Genomic DNA, 15,513 nt, shown 5'->3' on the forward strand with positions numbered 1-15,513 from the left:
GGAGGATGACCATGAGCCAGCAATGTGCCCTTGTGGCCAAGAAGGCCAATGGCATCCTGGGGTGCATTAGAAAGGGTGTGGTTAGTTGGTCAAGAGAGGTTCTCCTCCCCCTCTATTCTGCCCTGGTGAGGCTGCATCTGGAGTATTGAGTCCAGTTCTGGGCCCCTCAGTTCAAGAAGGACAGGGAACTGCTTGAAAGAGTCCAGCGCAGGGCGACAAAGATGATTAAGGAAGTGGAACATCTCCCTTATGAGGAAAGGCTAAGGGAGCTGGGTCTCTTTAGCTTGGAGGAGACTTAGGGGCAACCTCATCAATGTGTACAAATATGTTAAGGGCGAGTGCCAGGAGGACAGAGCCAGGCTTTTTTCAGTGATGACCAGTGATAGGACAAGGGGCAATGGGTGCAAACTGGAGCATAGGAGGTTCCATGTAAACATCAGAAAAAACTTATTTACTGTGAGAGTGACAGAGCACTGGAACAGGCTGCCCAGAGAGGTTGTGGAGTCTCCTTCACTGGAGACATTCAAAACCCGCCTGGACACGTTCCTGTGTGATGTGCTCTAGGTGATCCTGCTCTGGCAGGGGGGTTGGACTAGATGATCTTTCAAGGTCCCTTCCAACCCCTAGGATTCTGTGATTCTGTGAACAATGTCAAAACATCTTCAATGAAAATCACTGTGAAGAGGAGAGGAAAGCATACTGGAAATGAAAACATGAATTTCAGAAAGAATCCTTAGAAATAGGTTTCAAGATCACTCAGAAAATTAATGAACTGTTTGATAAATTATAAATGCAATCTCAGTTTAAGGATGCATTTCCCAGAGGTTAAAGATTGTGCAATGGTGGCTTTTCACAGCTCTGGTTCTTATTGCCTGCTACCTACACACTCTAAGCTGTAGATTACTGACAAAATTCACTTGAGATATGAACTTTGGCAGTTCAGCACCATCCAGTAGTTTCTTTTGTATGAAGCTTACATTACTTCAGTAGCATGTGGCAATTTTGTAATGAGCTCACTACAGTAAATAAACAGCCAAAAGGATGGACAAGTTATAAATACCCAGATGTTGATGGGAAATGCTTGTTCCATAATAAATCCTTGGGTTTCAGTACATAACTTTAAATAAGAGATTTTAGCAGTCATTTAAAATATCATTCAGCAGAAAATTGCATGTCATTTGTGTCACAGTGATACTCAGCTTTGGAAATCTTCACTTCAGAGTGCCTTTGCCACTCAGTTTCTCCCTATGGGTGGAGTTTGAACATACCAAACCTTCTTCCAGTTGTCACTTGGCAGTGTTAGTGTAGTACAATTGTTTTTAGACTATTTGCTCTACTTAATGCTAGTGTAACTAACATCTGAATATTGGCCTGAGTGTTGGTATTAGTTTGGAATAGTTGTTTTTACGGATTTTAGTAAACACACTTGCTAAGCTCATTACAGAGTGTGTTTGAACTATATTCTTTAGTGTTTTTCAGCTTTCGAAGCAGCAAAGTTGCAATTAAGTGCCAAAAAAAGAGTGAAAAGACCTGTTTCTTCCTAATGCTAACCCAGGTGTGAGAGTGACAGCTGATGAGCGTGGTGAAGGTTTCAGGTTTCATCTAGTTCAAAGAGAGGTAAAAACAGGAAAGTACAGAAGAAAAAATTTTCAGTGCAAAATTTGGTGTGACATAAATGCTGTTTCTCTCTTTTTCAGCTTGTTAATAACCTTTTATTATTTTAAATTACCCATTTAGAAACATTTTAGGATGAAATGACAAAGGGTATTTCCAGTTAATCTTAGTAAAAGGTTGGTGCTTCTGCTTAAGCCAGTTCATGCGTCATACTGCTTTCATTTGTCCAGCTGCTAATATAAATGATGATCTGTTGAAGAGCATCTTTCTTGGCAATATATAAAGCTGGCAAGGATAGCTGGACAGTTGCGTGCATTTACTTTTATGAAGAAGTACATCATTCTGTGTACCAGCACTCACTGCACTGCATTAAAAGTCTTGCAAACATAGAGTGATCTTCTGATAGATTTAACAAACAAACCTTTTGTTGCAGGGGTCTAAGACTTCAAGTGATTGTGGCCTTTAAAAATTTTGAGACGGAGAAATTAAGGCCTTTTCTGAATCAACAAAGGAATGAATGGCCTCCATCTTCTTTACCCTGTACCATATCTAGACTTATGAAAAATATCTAGAATGAAACTATGGTGAGAGTTCAGTGGTGTTCAGTGATAGGACAAGGGGCAATGGGTGCAAACTGGAACATAGGAAGTTCCATGTAAACATCAGAAAAAACTTCTTTACTGTGAGAGTGACAGAGCACTGGGACAGGTTGCCCAGAGAGGCTGTGGAGTCTCCTTCGCTGGAGACATTCAAAACCCTCCTGGACACGTTCCTGTGTGATGTGCTCTAGGTGACCCTGCTCTGGCAGGGGGGTTGGACTAGATGATCTTTCGAGGTCCCTTCCAACCCCTAAGATTCTGTGATTCTGTGACATTTAATGGCAGACCTTCTTTGACTTCCATGTATTCCAGACAACAACATTAACATATGGTCTTCTCCATTCTTAGAGTAAAATCCAGCTACCACTGGTTACACTGGGATACTAACCAATGTCATGTGAGTTTGGCTGTGGGACAGTACTATTTTTTGTGGGAAATCTTTTGGAACCTACCTGATGATATGCTTCAGAGGGTGGAGGCGGATGCAAAATCAGTTCCTGACTGATAGAGACTGAGGCCTGTATTGGGAAGACAGTATTTGTATGTGGGTTGGAGTATCAAGTTTTCACTCCTTTTAATCTTTGAGTTGATTGAAGAATATCCTGTGAAAATTGGACCTTTTTACATGACTTGGAAGTTAAGATGTTACAGCATATATTAGAGTAGTCTGTGTTTGTTTTTAATATTCTTTTCTTAATGGAGAACCTTAAAACTGCAAAGAAAGACAATGCAAAAAAATATTTCTGCATTTTATTTCAGTTTTCCCTAGTTGCCAGTCCATCCTGATCTGTGCCTATGTCACATAATGTTTATTTTTATGGCATTACAGAATCATGCTGGAAATTAAAAAATGCTTTTTTTATTGTTTGTTTGTTTGTTTTTAAATACGGAATAGAAAAGGTTGTAAGAAAAATATCCATAAAATCTCGTTTTCTATGTCACTATATTTATGGCACCACAATTCACTGATGGCACAGTGCAGCGATTATAAACAGAGCAGTCAGAGCTTAATCATTCCCATCAGCAGTGATTTCACTCATCCTCAGATGTCCTTACATGTACCATCTTTGAGCTGACACAGCACAATCTGCCAGTGATGTGCCTATTCGTTGAGAAATAAGGCCCCTGACTCTAAAAGAGGCTTCTCAGCAACTTGTAACTGTGGAATTAAAAAAACTGGATGCATGGTCACCATATAACTCCTGGTATAATGATTTTTGATTACTAGAGAAAGTGCACAGGCATGAAGAAAGGTTCAAAGCAAGATTAATTAGAACATGACATTGTGATTTAGCTAGTTGCGTTTGTTCTTGTAAGTCAGTAATAAATCACTGACCCAGCATCACTTTGGAGGATCAGATTTTCCTGAAAAATTTAAAACTGAGTACTTGACTAAGTATGGTCATTAAAGATCACACTGAGCTTTGCAGAGCAGTAAGGGTATTTTCCTGGATGTTTTAGCTGTATTCTAACTTGGATACTTGTATCCATTTGGGTTATTTATCTGGTTTTGGCTTTTTTTTTTTTTTTTTTTTTCCTGCTGTGTTCTGGTAAAAGTATTTTTTGCTGATGGGGGCACAGCTGACTTTGGCACAGAAGATGAAAAATCAGTTCAAGATAATGGTGGTGGATTGTCACCTTTGCATTTGAGTTTAGATGTCTAATGAAAATAGGATGCTCACCTTCCTATTTGTATCTGGAGTTTGCACCTGCAAGAAACTGTTGAACAATTGCTGACTGCCTGGCAGATTTAGCTGCTAAGATTTATACTGATATCTGACTTAGGAGTTCTAGATTTCCTGATTTTCAGTGTGATTGGGTGAGGTAGATACCTTTGATGGTCAGTTAACTAAAATTGCAAATAAAATTGCAGGCAAAATTATTTGTCTGAAGGATTTAGGAAGAATTTCTATACTGAAAGAGTGGTCAGGCACTGGAATAGCCTGATTCAAGAAATGTGTAGATGTGGCACTTCAGGGCATGCTCTAGTGACTGAGGTTGTGGGCTTTATTATTTTCTTTTTTTGGTGGGTGTTTTTCAGTGGGATATGTGTGTTGGGATTTTTTTGTTTGGTTTGGTCTGTTTTTTTGTATTGATGGTTGGACTTGGTGATCTTTCCAACCATGATGATTCTGTGATTATGTGATTAAAACATTTGGAATATACTAATTGAGATGATGCTTTAAGACTGAACAAGATGCATGATCTCTATTCCTCTGAAAACTTTTGTTCATTCCTATTGGCCAGAACTGTTTTGTATTAGGGTAAGGCAACATAGTTCAGAAATTCCTTCTCAGTTGATGTAGGGTATGAAATTTGCTTAAATAAAGCCTCTGTCTTCTCTTTAATGTATTGGGATTGACTGTGTTCCATCACTTTTGTACATTTTGAAGAACTGGTAAAGTCAAGTTGTAAAACATTTTTAAGCTGAAATTTTCTGATCTATGGCTCTCCTTCCCAAAGAGTTCTTTTGAAATACAGATCACAATTTTTACATACATTGGACTAGATCACATCCTTCAACACTTCAGTGTTCCTTCCCAGTCTTAAACATCTTGTGAGAGTCAAATTAGATGAAAAGCCAATAACATGTTTTAAATACATACAAACCGAGTTACAATTTCAGCTACTCTTGGAGATGTGTTAGAACATTTTGAGATGATGAATGGTACCTATGGCTTTAGCTTCCTCCGTAAGTACAAGAACAAATCTCTTCTACATCAACAATTGATTTCTGCATCAGCAATTATCAGTTATTTTTTCTAGCATTCAAGAAATACTTGCTCTAATTCTTCTTTCAGAGGAGAAAACATGTTCTATAAGACATAACAAGTGTAAAAGAGTAGCTTATTAGAGGGTTATAACTGTCATAATCAAGGACATTCAAGGTGTAATGCCAGGCATAAATCAAAGCTCTTATCATATGAATTAAACTACTCCAGTTATTTAATATACCAACATAACTTTCAGCCTTATTTGGGTAGGCCAGATGTGCCCTCCCATGTTTCTTTACGTTATTGTGTTCTTTAACACATACAGTGTTGGTTATCAAAAGTCTAGGTCTTTGCAGTCAGCAGTGCCTGGCCTCATGAGCCAAAAATCCCAACAGAAGGATGACTGAAAGAGTGGCAGCTTTTCTGCACTGAGCGAAACTATTCCTATATTTAGCTTGTAAAATACTTTATAATCTTCCTAGATTAGGGTCATTACTCAGTATAAAATAGTTATTAGCAAATTAATAAAAAGAACACACGCAGTAACTATGCAGAGAGGCCAAATGAAACCCTGGTGTAATCAGTGGAACTTAATTGATTTCATATGATCTGTTCCTACCTCCACTTTATTTGAACTTGGTTGTCTATGCCAGTGCTTAAAATAATCTTGTGAAATCACTCTGATTAGCACTATATCAAAATGTCTGACAAAACAATGGCTTTGTTTTACTATATTAAAGTATTTTAACATCAGAATTGATTAGATTTTATGAACTTGAACTTTGATCAAGAAAAGAATGCAGTTTTCTTACCAAAAGATCAGCATTGTTGTATACAGCTGGAAAAAAACATTCTGAAGGGCATCAAAGAATAATATTGTGCTCTGTCTCTTGTTAATACAGAATGTGGAATTCCAATTTGCATTTGCATCACTTGGCAAACCTGCTGTAAAAACAAACTCAACACCACCGTTCCCCTTTTTTAAAATATTTTGTCTAGTTGCATTACCAGAGATCTTTGTCAGAGATCTTTGCTTGAGGTCAAAGCAGCCATTGTATTGCCTGTATTCATAAAAGTGTAAATAATCTAACAGGACATAGAAGATTGACATGAGTTGAAGGTGTCTCCTTTAGTCTTTGCCAGTTTTTTCCAAATTGAATGCAGATGTGTTTAGGGGAAAACTACTAATGACAGGAGTGATCTCAAAATGAAGCAGTAAAAGACTTACCCTTACAGTGACAATATTTTTAATTCAGGTGATATAAATAATTGAAATGCATTTCCGCTCAAATCTTGTAGCCCCAAGGAATAAGTGCTGCAAATTAATTGTAACAAATCAACAATTAAAAATAGACCTTTGCCCAAGTCCAAGATTTTAATTTAGGATCAGGCTTGATAAAACTGTTGGCACCACTTCTGTTCTGTAGTAGGAAGGGCCTTCTACCCATCCTGTCTCCTTTATAAGGTACAGTGTCCCCAGTGTTGTTCCAGTCAGTGGCTCACTGACAACTAAAAAGTTCCCTTTATCCTGCTTCTTTAATGAATGTTCACATCATGATGCTTCAAAGTTTCAAAGAGCCAGTGTGTTCGACGTGTCTTGCCTGAAATAGAGCTAGTTCATTTCAGTTTTCCAAGCAGATCACAGGACTAAGCTTCAGGTTTTTTCTATCAATTTTAATAAGAAACAAAGTAACAGATGTGAAGGTTCTTTAATATGAAAGGAGTCTTAGTTCAAATGCAGCATTGCACGTTGTTTGCTTTTTACATTGAGTATTTTCTACCTCTGTTGAAAGTAAGGGCTTTTATATATTGTTTAAGAAAACATTTTGTAAGGCACACTTGGTCTCTGGGTTGCATGCTTCAGTTTATACAGAAAATATGAAACAAATGAAAAAAGTTAATTTACCCAGGATCCAAAGTGATTGGCATTTCTGCACCAAAAATGTCAACACTCAGGAACTAATTCATGTCCGGCAAAAATTCCAGAGGTAGCCAAGATCAAACATATGCCTGATGCTAACGGTTTTATCTTTCTCTCCATGTCATTAGGGTTGGACTTGCTTGAAATGCTTATAACAGCATTTCTTAACAGAAGACAACATACAACCAGAAGCTGGAAAAGGAGAATATGAGACTCATGTTTCTTCTCACCTAAATCTGATATCTTGTGGGAAATTGTTATATTTTTCACTTCAGAATGACTGTTGAACTGCAGGGAAACAGATGAAACGAAAGACGAAATGTGCAGAAACCCCAAGGTGTAGAAAGCTATCCTTCACACTTCTACAAAGGGGGATTCCTAATCTGAAAGGCCTGTGATCGCTTATCTTAACCTTCTGCAAGAATGACTGAAGCAGGGACAATATCACCTCAGAAGTATATAAAAAATCAAAAACTTTTTGATTACTAATCCTTCCTCTGAAGGAGGAAGAGCAAAGAAAAACTACCTAATTATCTTCTGAGTGAAGAAAAATTACCAAATGTGCATGAATCTTCTCTTTATCACAGAATATAGGGTATTCTGTAAATACATGAGTGTTCACATTTCTCACAATCTTTGTTGCGTGCACAACAGGCTAAATTATAGTCACAGGACTCAAACAAAACCTGCAGAGTTGCTTTTTTCTCTATTTAAAAAGTCTTTTGATGGCAGCTTCTCAGAATGTAATTGTAGCTGGATGAGTAGTCTGTGTTTTCTTACTGACTAGTAAATGGGACTGATGTTTTAAATTTAGAGTGGTTCAAATGAATAGTTTTTAATGTAATTTGGCTACTTTGCCTATGTACAATGCTGAACTATATTGTGAACAAATAATTTTGCTAAGTATAAAGCATAGAACTGAAAGCACAGCATAGCAGGCACTTCAAAAGTTTGGGAACCAAAACATAAAATAATGTTAGAAATCAGAGTAACTTGATCTAAGTACAAAGGGAGTTAACAAGTTCTTCCTAAAATGGGAAGATGCCTTCTGTAGATACAAGGTTCTTTCCCCAGGGTTCTAGTGTCATATATCATAAGGGTTGAGATGAAGTTCAAAGTCAGACAAAGTCAGTATCTTTGACCTTCTCTTAGCAAAACAAACATTAATGGTGAGTGTCAGTGACAGCTCTAGCAATGAATGTTTTTCTTAGAGGGTAGAGTCAGGGACCCTGCTCTCCCTTCCTTTCTGAGGGTGAGTTTGTTCCACTGCAGGAACACTGCACTTCAAGTCAGCTCAGAAACTGAAGGATGTCAATGTGTAAGTGTGGTGAAAGTAGCTCTGTAGACATGGAAGGTGAAGAAGGAAGGGTTTGTAAACAGTAAGTACAACAGTCTTGCAGTTACTGAACACGTAAGCCAAGTTCTTGCCTTATGACCATACATTCTGAAGGAGGAGAATCTTCCAAGAAGATATTTCACACTGCTTCCCAGTCTACTCTTCCTTCATCATGTGCTTAAACAAATATTTCTTAATTGTGATTTTTTTTCTGAGTTTGTACAAAAGTTTAACGTTGACATTTTTGCAGAATTTCTTCTATGGCATCTGTTGTTTTTGCTTTTCACTTACTACCTTAAATCATTCTCACTTGCCTTTAACCACACTTGTTGCTCCCTGTCTTTTTGACTATTTATTATAAACCTGACAGGTAGATCTTCTGAAACAACTCAAAGCCTTGTCTTTGTACAATTTTTATTTACCTCTACATTTAGCAAGTAGGAATAATCTTCCTCATAAATGAGGACATTTTACTGGTGTTCCAGGATTTGGGATTTTTTCCAACCTTTTTAAAAAGACATTTCATATATGGCAGTGATCTCTGCCTGTGCATCTAACACATAACAAAAAAAAGGCTATATTAAACAGTTGTTCCAATCTCAGGAGGTAACTTTCTCTCCAGTATTCTTGACTGTGGCAGAAAAAATGAAGTTGGTTGCTGCTGCATCTAGTTCTGTCCAGTATTGCAAATACTGTCTTCATTTTTAGAGCCTTTCTAATCTTATTTCTTTACAGCTGCAGTTCAGACCTTTTCAAAATAAAACCTCTGCCCAAAAGCAGGACACAGTTTAGGTCTATACTTGCTTCCATACTATATACAAACTTTGTTGTTTCTTGAAGAGAAGAGTTGTTTCCTGCTTCACTTTGTCTTACAGTCTCTTTGAAGCTGTCCCTTTTGCCTTGCAGCTGTATATTCCTGTGGGGTTATGCTTTACAAGTCCACTCCACAGTAGTATTGCATTGCTTTTCTTGCAAGAAATCGATCTGGATTTGTTCTGCAATCATAGAATATCTCAGTTTGGAAGCAGTCTCGAAGCAGGGTCAGCTTTGAGCTCAGACCAGGTTGCTTACTTGCCCAGCTAAGTCTTAGAAGTCCACAATAATGGGGATTGTCCAAAATCCTTGGGCAACTTCTGTTGCTGGACTGTCAATATGAGACAAAAGCTTCTTAATATACTCCAACTTAACCTCTTGCTTCATAGAATCATAGAATTGCTAGTGTTGAAAAAGACCTTTAAGATCATTGAGTCCAACTGTTAAGATAGCACACTGCCAACTCAACCACTATGCCATGTCCCTAAGTACTGCATCTACAAATCTTTTATATTCTTCCAGGGATGGGGACTCAACCACTTCCCTGAGCAGCCTGTTCCTGTGGCTGACAAACCTTTCAGTAATTAAGTTTTTCTTAGTAAACAACCTACAGCTGCTCTGGTACAACATGATGCCTTTTTCTGTTGTTATATCACTTGTTACTTGGGAGAGTTTATATCCATCTTCTTTTGTTCTTCTGCTGTGCACCACTGTGAAGGTACTGGCTCCATCTGCTCGGTTACCTCCTCATAGGTCTGCCAAATTCTTTCAGGTCTCCCCCAAAGCCATTTCTCCTCCAGGCTGAACAAGGCCTACTCTTAGCCTCTTCTCAGCAAATGGTTTAGCCCCTGATAATGTTGCTGGCCCTCTGCCAAAGTCACTCTGTTATTTCGGTATCTTTCCTGTATTGGGTGGGGGGTGTGTGGGGAAACTGGATGCACTACTGTATTCTGGATGTTGTCTAAAAACTGTCAAGTAAAAGTGAATAGTAGCTTCCGTTAATACATCCTAGGAAGCTGTCAGCCTTTGATGCAAGGACACACTGATGGCTCATATTCATTTTGTCTACCAAAACTGCAGTCCTTTTCCACAGAGCTCCTCTCTGCCAGTGTCCCACTAGGCCCAGCTTGTATCAAGGGTTTCTTCCCAGTGGAAGGATTTGGCATTCATCCTTGCTAAATTCCTGTTGGTCCATTCCTCCAGCCCATCTATCATTTTTCCAACCTTCTCCACCTTTTCACTTGCAATCAGTCAAACACGGTAGGGCTTCCCCTTGTTATGTTCAGCTGAGTTTCAGCATCTCTGCTTGGTCTCTGTCTTCTTTCCAGATACTGTGTATTCTGCTCTTTGTTCCTTAATGTGGTGACCTGACAGCCAGTGCATGACTCCTGTGAGGGAGCACACAGTCTCCCACCATGTCAGTCTGTAGGCTAGGATGTGGATGGCCACTTCCTCCCTCCAGAGCTCTGGCTGTGTCAAGGCCTCTGAGGTGCCAGGGGCAGCTGCTCCAGAAAGGGCTGGGGACAGTGCCTTACGGCTCTTACCCCTGCCATACTGTCTGCAGTTACCAGCCTTCCTTCACTCACCCAGCTGCACAAATTTTTGTTCTGGAAGCTGCAGGCAGGGCCTGATAGTTATGTAGGTCTCTTCCTAGCACTAGCTGGCTGCTTGACACTCCAAAGTCAGGAGGTCCCTGAAAAGATGTATGCAACTTTTAGCCATAAAGAGCTGACAGAAGTATTTAGAAACTGCTAGATTTGGTAGAAGAAAAGGTGTGGAGTAGCTTCCCTTTCCCAGCAATACCACTCACTCCAGCATTCCTAGAAGTCGCCAAAGATGATAGAAGAAGCTATCAGAAGATCCAGAAGAACTTGGAAACCACTCTGCAAACTATTGTGTCTGTTAGCTTCATTTTGGCATATTTATGTTCAAGTCACATTCTCCTAGCAGTATCATTCTCCATTTTGAGTCTGTGATTCTTCTTACAATTTAGTCTTGAATTAGGGATTCCATAAAACCTCAAAATTACATGTTTAACTCAACAGTCTCAAATCTGTTGTAAATGTTTGAAAAGTTTCATCCTTTCACAGGAAGCTGAGACCTTTCAAAAGGCTATTTCTCTCTATCCTGAAATGGCTGTAGTATAGTCTGATATCTGCCTTATGTAATTTTATTTTCTCAAATAATAAATGCTCCTCACACTTCTGGCTCCACAGTGCTTGTGCATACACACACACACACACACACACTCACAAATGCCTTCTGCTGACTTTTATTTTTAAGTTGGTTTAAGTTAGTTTATTCATCCTTATGAAGAAAATAAACCCATGCTTAAGTTTTCTACTTCATTTCTGGGGAATTTTTACTGCATTGAGATGTATAGCTTATTAGCTAATAGGCGTTTAATAATTCACCATTTCACCTTCTTTCAAGAAACTGCTTTTTCCTTCATTTCCTTAAATGGTAGTCTGTGGGAAATTCATGTCAGAATGTCTTCCTTATAATGTTGAGCAAGTTAGCAATGCAAACAAAATGTTGTGAAGCTGAGAGAGATCTAAGCAGACCTCTATCACAAGAAAAAAATTGTTAAAAATTGCAGTACTCACACAATATTGTATTCTGCCCTGGGCCTTAAAAGGTTATCTGTTTAGTACAAATAGAAGAGAGAGAAGAAAGACAGGAAGAAACTCAGAAAGAGAGATTTAGACACTTTCTGGAAGTTGTAAACAGTTAATTACATTGTCCAGAGTCACAAAGATCAGTAACTCATCCAGAAATTTATGTTACATTTTCTTCTTCCAAGACAGTGAACTGGTCACTAAACCATAGTGCCCTCAAAGTAAATATTTAGAAACTTTTTCAGGGTTAAATTTAATTTCCTTAAGCAAAGTTTATTTGGGCATATTCAGGTCAAACATCACTTAGAAGTTTCTTTTGCTCACAGAAGTTGCATATGAAGGAAGATTAATTGTCTAAAGGTCAGGAAAAATACTGCAGAATATACACACCCATTCTTCAAAACTGGTGCCAAGACACCATGTATCTTTCCATTAAAATAAGAAATATTAGAAGTGTTGAAAATGACACAATGCTAGAATCAGAACCCGATTTGCAGCTGACAGATGTTGAACACCCACCCAAATATTATTCTTTTTTACTTCAGTATTCTTCAAAGTTCTGAAAATGATGCTTCAGTCCAGCAGAAATTAAACATGAACTTCTGCACTTGGAATGAGAAATGTTACTTTTTTTAGTACTGGTGGACATTTGATTTTTCAAATGCGTTTTCAATTCTAAAGATGCTTAAAGCACCATATAAAGGGATTACATTATCAAGAATCTATGAAAGAACACAAAAAAAATTTAGATTTGTTCATAATAAATCTGCAAGACAAGTACTGCAGACCCTACCCTCATGGTTAGGGACATTTTGTTTCATAATTTGACTGTCCAAAGAAGTTAAGCACTGATGCATTCATTTGTTTTCATTATGCTGGTTATGGTAAGATTCCTAAAAGAACACTCTAGAGGTGCCCGGAGTAGTGAAAAGTGACACAATAAACAAAAGAAATTCTGAAAAATGTGTGGCTTAATATGACAAGAACATTTAGCCTGGTAAGTTCTTAACCCTTCTGCTTCTCTGTGGCCAGTGCTTTCTGCTGACGTATTAGTGAGAAGAATATTGATTTTATCGGTGCCTCAAAGTGTGATAATTACCTAATTTCTAAGAAATCTTGTATTATTGCCTGGCATAGCACTTTAGCATTCACACTACTCAGCAGTAACTTCTTGGCAAAGTAGAGTCCTTGTTATGTGTAATTAGCATTTCCTCCCATTGTAAATAATTGTTCCTCATTTTTTACTAATTCTTTTCTAGGATGTTGATACATTTTCAGTAACAATAGACAAACCTGAGCAAATTATTACATGACTCTTCCATATGTCAGTTTTTTTACTGTTGCCACCCAATCCTGTGCCATTGTCTCTACAATATATTAAAAATATTAATGCCTGTATATATGTTGATGAAGTTTTATTTTAAATTTGTTTGGAAATTCAAGACATTTTTTAATACTGAGAATATGGTTGTCCGTATTATACTTGTTCTATCTTCTTTGTATAAAGTTTGATTTATATGTGGAATTTGGATCCAGTACATGTTGATACATTTGATAGGATTCAGTTCAAGATGAAGACACCAAAAGTAGTGTCTATATATGAGCCAAATGCTTAAGCTCGCAGTGTAGTCAGCAAAAATTTAGTCAATGCAGACAATTAAGTTGAAAGAGTTATTCAAGCAACCTGCCAGGGTGTTGGATGCAACTTGAGATGTTCTCGTCTGGTCACCCACTGTACTTCAAAAAGGCACAGATCTTCTTAAGACCCATGTCATATCTGTGAAGCAGACATCTCAAATGTTTGAATATCTTAAATGAAACCAGAAGTCCATATCTGAGCAACACAAAATCTACCTTGGTAAGTTGAAATAATTTCCAGCCTCCAAAATTCCTCAGCTGCCATTATTTTTTTCAGAAACTTAGATCTTTGGACCCTTATGGTTAGTTGTTACCATCTTAAACTGAAAACCACCACTATAGGTCTCATTGGGGTGTGATTTCAGGCTTCCTCGATGACACTGCTGTAGTTCATGACATTTCTGTCACCATACTGCCAGAAGAAGCTAAATACCGCCAAACATTCTTGAATTCATTTCTTTCTTGATTATTTTTTTGTTGTTTCATTTTTTCCTTGAGATACAGTAGGACACTTACCTTCTTGCCCAGGATCATCCCAGCCTAAAAGTAGATTTGTAGTTGAGGACCTGGAAGGCACATGTCAAGGCACTGCTCATTGCATGATTCTTGAATAAGTATAGGTATGATGCTTAGCTTCTCAGTGCTTCATTGTCTCTGTATGATGGCTATCAAGATGATGAAATATCAAAAGTACAAGGCAGAAATTTGAATGTATGAGACTTTTTGATCTTTACTAGGTCTGGAGATAGAGAACAGAAAAAAATACGCACTTTGGTTTTTAATTTTTTGAATGAATTGTCTGGCATGAAAGTCATAATAGCAAAAATATCTGTCTCAGACGGGTATTTGTAAGGTAGTTAGAAATAAAATAAATTATACTAAATGTTTCAAGCTTAACTGTCTAATTAATTTGGCATAAATACACTGTTCTTAAATGATGATCATTGAGCTAAATACAGTCATAATTCATTTACTAAAATAAATATCAGTCAAAATTACAAAGTTCATGCTACTTTGTTGAGTAATGGATGATTAGAATATCAGAATTTATATTCTTAATCCAAGGAATGCACTGCAGAACCATGAGTGTTGTGAGTCATTGCTTTTATTGTGCAACGAAGATAAAGAGGGTGCATTTCATACATTATATACCCTGTTCTCTTTGTGCTATACCTCTGCACAGCCTATCTCTCCAGATAACATCTAGATCTTATGCTAATATATTGTTGCTGCTTTTTTCCTATGTGTGAACACTGTTTCTGTGAAAAATTAGGTATTTTTCTAGTCAAACCTTAAAATCTAGTCCATTTCCTAGAAATGAGAGAGTCTTTCAGAAGAAAAACTGAGATGTTTTTCTTTCTTAGTTTCTTCTACATTCTTTCTGATTCTTGATTGTATAACTTTCTTCATTGGTAACATTTGCCGACATTAAGTCAAGAATTATTGCTTTTTATTTTTCTCTTTTTTTTTTCTTTTTTTTTTTTTTTTCCAGGCTGCTCAGTAACCATATTCTGTTCTTAATTAGGTTTACAGATATTTTGACGCATTCCATGGTCTCACTAATGTCTCTCTCTGGCCTGTAATTGTCTTTTGTCACTGGTCTGATTGTTCTCTCTCTGGCTTTTCTGAGTGGGCTGAAAAGTCAGGAAATAGTTCTTTTTGTGTATATTGCAGATGGTTCCATGCACTTCCCATTTTTCTCCTTACCAGCTTGCAGACATCTTTGATGCCTCTTTTCTTAATTCATTCTCATTATATCCATTCCTCTTCTTGATGTGGACCTTCATGAGGACATTAGTGTGGCTTCACTCGTCTTGCTTATTAATTTTCACCACGTCAGGTCATTGACTCATTTCTTTCAGAAGAAAACTGCATGTGATTGTCTAAGTCATCTTAATTGTCAAACTTGAGAGTTATTATTACTCTTCCATTATTTGCCACTGCTTCTTATTTGAGAATTTACCAGTACAATTTTCCTGGGTCAAGGCACTCTCATGCCCTAAGGCCTTTCATGTTCACACTATACTTTTTGCTGTTGTGCTTGTTAGTATTGCTCATTGCCTTTTTTTCTACATTCAGTTGCGTAGTGACACTCACTGTCTGTTAGACATGGAAACAAGTAATTAGGCAATAACCACAAGCAATGGAAATATAAGAAATCATATAATCTGGCCTCTTCTTAGGGAAGTACAGCTCAATTTTACAGTTGTGAAAGTTACGCCTATTTTACAACATTTGCTTTTATATCCTGGCTGTTCTG

This window comes from Apus apus, chromosome 2 (genome assembly GCF_020740795.1).
Source record: "Apus apus isolate bApuApu2 chromosome 2, bApuApu2.pri.cur, whole genome shotgun sequence".
Lineage (NCBI taxonomy): Eukaryota > Metazoa > Chordata > Aves > Apodiformes > Apodidae > Apus > Apus apus.